Raw genomic sequence first — 6036 nt, 5'->3', positions numbered from 1 at the left:
TTTGTTTAGTAGTGTTTTTCTACCTATAATGAACTCCTGGGAAGTTTGGTGGCCAAAGTCCTTTCGCTGCCGGTCAGGCGGCTCTTTCTTGAATGGATGCTGGGGCTCCTCCTGCACCAGCCCCATTTGCTCCCCTTGTAGCACAGCCCACCATCCGGATTGTGCTTGGTTGCCATACAGAAGGACACTTCCTTGCCTATAAGCAACCAGGGGCTGGGACAGCGCAAGGAACCGTAGCTGCACAGGCTTGCTTGGGCCAAGGAGCCATGGCACTCGCCACTGTCTGCTGAAATAAAGTCTTCTCTTGAAGGAGGAATTCTGAGTCAGGGCATCCAAATGGGTCGGATTGGGAAGGGGGGATCAGAAGAAACGCCCCCCCCATTTGAAAACTATGAGTGTCTTCATTTATCATTTCAGTTTGTGATTTCCATATACAATTATAGCCAGCTTCCAAGCGTGAGAAACAAAAATATAGACAAATTAACACAGGAGCAGAAAGGCCTGTACAACTATGAACAAGCCATTCAGACTCAACAGCAAGCTCATGGACATCCTGGCACGAGGACTTCCAAGACCTTCCTGAAGGTCTGAGGGGGAAGAACATTCCAGAAGGCATGCCTCCTTTGTGCCGGAAGACCAAATAGCCCACCTACTCAAGTCTTATTGGACAGGCAGATTCAACAGAAGATGGGTGATCCTGCAAACAGGTTATACAGATGGCAACCAGTAGGTTGGACCACATCTGGAAGCCAGCCCGTAACCACTGCAGCTCACACCACTGCATTCTAAATAGGGCTGTGGGTATTGGGTAGTCTCCAAGGGCAGCTTCATCCACTGTAACCTCTGTCCTCTTCTATAGGTACATGTCATAATTCATATACAAGGTTGACTGAGCCATGAGTGGCCATGAACAGGGTACCATGATCCAAGAAAAGACACAATTAGTATAATCTGTGCAAAGCCTTTCTTGGCTGTAGCTGCTATCTCTTCCTTAAGCAACAGCTATCATTCCAGAAAGAAAACCAAATTGCACACTGTAACATGGGGAAATGCAGCTCCATTGAAAAATGAGATTAATACATTCCTGGAACTAGGTGATCTTGTTCCAGTTCAGTTTCAATTTATTTCTTCCCATCCAGACCTTAACAGCCTCTAGAAACTGAGACAACACTCTGACCACACTATGTTTGATCCAGATGGATACCATGATTGATGGTCTCCAAGGCTGCTAAGAGATCTGAATTTGACGTGAATCTGGAGTCTGTCAAACCATGACAGTTGTATCATCCCCGTTCTGGCTCCACCAGAGATCATCTACAAATGCAATCTATTTATTTGTTAAATTTATTTGCCACCTATCTTGCCATGGGGCTGCTCTAGGTAGCTTACAACAATAAAAAGAAACAAAAAAGTATAAACAGAAGTAAAACAGAACAATAAAACAAAGAAAAAGAACACAATAAGAATACATCAATATGATAACCAAAAGATGGATGGGTGGAAAGCAGAAGGGGGGAGGTGGAGTCTGCCATCAATCCAGCAGCCCCCTCCAGCGTAGAACTCCCCAGTCTTCAGACTGTGAATGCCATCTCCCTCTCCATGCTACAACCAGGATTGAAATTGGACTGAAAAAAGGCAGCTAATCCACTTCTTCTAGCCCCCCCCCCCCGAGCTGCAAAGTGAATGCCTAATATCTCAACAACCTTCCCCCAAAAGGGAAGGCTGGAGACTGAATGGATATTCACTAACACTGTTGGGTCCAGAGATGTTTTTAAGGTGCACTTCTCCATCAAGGGACCATCCCCTTACTCAGGAACAAATTTACCACCACTTGGACCCCACCATATCCCACTTCCCAGGAGGCTTTAACCTAGTCAGGAGGGGGCATGGATCTAACATTCATTTGGCCACGTTTGCAGGCCCATGAATCTACTCCAGTTCCTCAAGGGTTACAGACTCAAACTCTTCCCAGAAAACAGACAATAGCCAGCTTCCATTAACCAGACTGGAAGTACTGAAGTTTTCCCTACAATTTAGCAGGCACCTCTCTCAAGGATCTTGCCCCCTGTAGCATCAGGCCCTCCTGCTTCTACATCCTTTTTTACACCTCTGGCTGATTCCAACTTGCCTCAAAAATGTGCCAGTCCAGAACAGGGATAGGAACCTTTTAGATTATTCATGGAATTGGAAGGAATGACATTTTAGATAAAGCTTAAGGATCAAAATTGGTGTCTTAAATAATTAAGGAATACATTTTACTCCTTAACCCACCTGCTTTACAACATTTTGGACCCATTCAATACAGGGAATAGGAACTCTGGTGGTTGTATTGGGAGGATAAGAGAGATCCCCGGACTGTCCAGCCTTGAGCTGTTAGAAGGGATCTTCCCTTTTGAACAGATCTGTGAACATAGTATATTTCGTATATTTAGATTTCAGCAAGGCATTTGACAAAGTAGACCACAACCTGCTTCTTGATAAGCTAGAAAAATGTGGGATAGACAGCATCACCACCAGATGGATTTGTAACTCAATGAGTAGTCCTTAATGGTACTACATCTACAGTATATAGGTGGAAAGGAGGCAGCCAATGGCAGCGTGAGGTAGAGGACCGGTGAGATGGCTGGGGAAGCGAAAAGGAAATGGCCGGCAGAAATGCGAGGCAGCGGACCGGTGAGGCACTGGGGACAGCACAGAGGTGGCGGGCGGTGGCAGCAGGGGACTGGGAGGCCCGTGGGTGGCAGAGAAGCAGCAGCAGCGAGCCGGGAGGACTGCAGGTGGTGATGAGGCAGCAGCGGCGAACCAGAGGCCTGCAGGCGACAGCGTCCTTTTCTGAGGACCGGGAGGCCTGCAGGCAGAAGCAAGGCAGCAGCGGCAAACCAGGAAGCCTGCAGGTGGAGGCAAGGCGGCAGTGGCGGACCAGGAGGCCTGCAGGTGGAGGTGAGGCAGCAGCGGCAGACCAGAAGGCTTGTAGGCAACGGTGGCGAAGCAGCAGCGGACCAAAGGCCTACAGGTGGCGGCAAGGCAGCAAGACAGAAACCACCAAACACCAAACTCATGGAACAGACAACTGAGGCTATTGTGGTATGCAATACATGTTCCATGTATGCACTGATGCCTAAAGAACACCCCAACTATACATGCATCAGATGCAAATTATGCGAACTACTACAGGAAAAGGTTAGGAATTTAGAAACAACTCTAGCCAAACCCCAGCTCCACCCAAACGGAACCAAACAATGAACAAATAACTCCTAGAGGACTTGACCTCACCGATAAACCCTTGGAAGAAGACAAATGGAGGTATGTCACACACAGAAGAAAACACAATACCCAAAGAAACAGCATACAACAAACAAATTACCTCTGCCCAACCAGAAACAGCCCCACTAAAACTGATCAAACAATTTCTCCCCTTAAACAGAAACACGCAGACCCACAACCCCCCCTCAAAAAAGACATGCAGACACCTAGCAAAAAGACAACTTGAAACATCCCTAAAAAGGTCATTAAAAAGTCACTTCAACAAATACACCTGAGATAAACAGAAAAGCACCCCAGACTGCATCCCCCCTAAAAAAGAAAGGAGAGTGTTGGTAATAGGAGACTCCATCCTCAAAGGAACAGAACCATCCATCTGCAGACCAGATATATAATCCAGGGAGGTATGCTGTCTCCCTAGAGCAAAAATCAAAGTTGGGCTGACAACCTAACCAAAATAATTAGGCTACAGATTACTACCCCTTCCTCCTCCTCCACATTGGGACGAACGACACAACAAACAACCTGAATGCAATAGTGAGGGACTACAAACAACTAGGCAACAAAGTTAAGCAGCCAGGAGCACAAGTAGTGTTCTTGTCAGTGCTCCCAACGAAAGGCCAACACCCTTTGAGGGGAAAAAGAATTTAGGGACTTCCAGTTTTGCGCCCGTAGTGAATGGCCACGCGACAGCGGACCTCCGTTCCCCACAGCTAGTTTCGTCCTGCCAGGGGGGACCCTAGATGGGTTCGAAGTTGCCCTGAAGAGGTGACCATGAAGGAGGGACGCTCCGTTGACCACGAAGCGACAGCAATCGCTCCGTCTGATCCGGGGGAAGCCCTCCGAACCTGACAGGAGAAAGACTAGCGTGAGATCAGCATCTAGCCCAAGCTACTTGCATCCGAAGTCCCAGAGCACGAACCTGAACATCGGTGAACAGCGTGCTTGGAATTGGTGAGAGTACTGATCTTCTTTCTTCTATCTACTAATTGAATCCTTGAGAAAGATCCCCAAAGCAAGAAAACCTCTGGAAGTCAAGGGAGGGGACTATATCTCCATTCCCTTACAGATGGAAGTGGCAAATTAATATTAAGGAGGAAAGGGATATACTAAAATTTGATTTAAAATACTACAGTCTGGATAAATTTAGGAACCAAAAAACTGTCAAGATTATACCCTAAAAAGTTTTTGATGGAATTATAAAAATATATAAAAATAACTTTTTGATTAAAAAAAAAACCTGAAAAAAGAAATAACTGCTGACTACTGGAGAATCAGAATCTGTCATTGGTTCCAACAGATGAAAGTTTTCAAAAGAACTTCGAGGCATTGTTTACCTTAAAGAATCTTTTATTTGAGAAACAACGTATCGGCACTACATAGTTAAAACCAAAAACTAAATTCCCCTCCCCTGGATACAAAGTAACAAAGTGCAATTCCCTCCTCCAATAAACAGTCATAAATCACATTCCCCAATTAGCTTGAAGCACGGGATTTCTCCCCAGCCTGCCAAAATGCTATCAGCTGTGGGCCCAATGTCCTTGGGTTCCCACGACTGTTATTATTGTTATGACTAGCTGGACTCTCATCCCTATTCCCCCTCCCAGCATCAACTAATTCTAAAAGCAATAGAGAAAATAGCTGCATTTCCATCTGTTGTCAAGCAAGAACATCGGATGTTAGCAGCGTTGATCTATTAATGAGTCTATCAGCTTTTACATCGCTAGAATTCACCCAGGTGGCTTCAGACAACGGATACCCTTTCCATTGCTTTAAGTACTGCAATTTCCCTTTAAAAATTCTAGAATCAAGAATATGCTTCACTTCATAGTGAGTCTGTCCTGCTACTATGAGAGGTCTCTCTTTCTTAGGGGGAGGTCTTAAGGTAGAATCCCGAAAAGGTTTCAGCAGGCTACAATGAAATACAGGGTGAACTTTCTCTAAGAGTCTCGGAAGTTTTAGTTCTACTGTGACCGGGTTAATAATCCTTACAATGGGGAAGGATCCTAAGTACTTCAGTACTAGCTTCTTATTAGGTAACTTAAGGCGTAAATATTTTGTGGACAAATAAACCTTTTCCCCAACTTGAAATATCCTTTGAGGAGCCCTTTTTTAATCTGCCTGTTTTTTTATATTTCTCGGAAGCCTTTTTCAAAGCAGTTTTTGTGGTTTTCCAGACTTCTTCCCACCCCCTCACCCATTGATCAGGAATTTGGGAAGCTGGGTCCCTGAGGATATTCGGATATTGGGCTGAACTCTTTCCCTGTGACCACTTTAAAAGGCGTGAAGCCGGTGCTGCTGTGAACAGAGTTATTGTAAGCCACCTCTGCAAAAGGGAGGTCAGTCCAGTTTGTTTGTTGATAATCCACATAGCATTGGAGATATTGTTCCACCATTGAGTTCGCAGATTCAGCCACCCCATTGGTAGATGGGTGAAAGGCCGATGAGTCCTTGAGATGAGCCGATTAGTTTAAGAAAACTCCTCCAAAACGTAGCTGTAAACTGCATCCCGTCAGAGATTATTTGTTTTGGTGTGCCATGCAGTCTGTAGATGTGTTTCAGGAACATCTTGGTTAGTCGCTGGGCGTACGGGAGTCCTTTGCAGGCAATAAAGTGAGCCTGCTTTGAAAAGGGGCGTTGGTCTTACCTGAACGCCATTTCTCAGCATGATGATGGATAATCCACTTGATTGGGTTTCCTGAAGTCCCTTGTACCCAATAAGACTAAGTCTGAGATAGCCACGCCTCCTGCCTGGCCGCACATGCCCAGTTCTGA

Source organism: Protobothrops mucrosquamatus, unplaced genomic scaffold (genome assembly GCF_001527695.2).
Source record: "Protobothrops mucrosquamatus isolate PMUCROS unplaced genomic scaffold, P.Mucros_1.0 scaffold769, whole genome shotgun sequence".
In the NCBI taxonomy this organism is placed as follows: Eukaryota; Metazoa; Chordata; class Lepidosauria; order Squamata; family Viperidae; genus Protobothrops; species Protobothrops mucrosquamatus.
The sequence above is the reverse complement of the archived record's forward strand: the minus strand, read 5'-3'. Positions refer to the sequence as shown.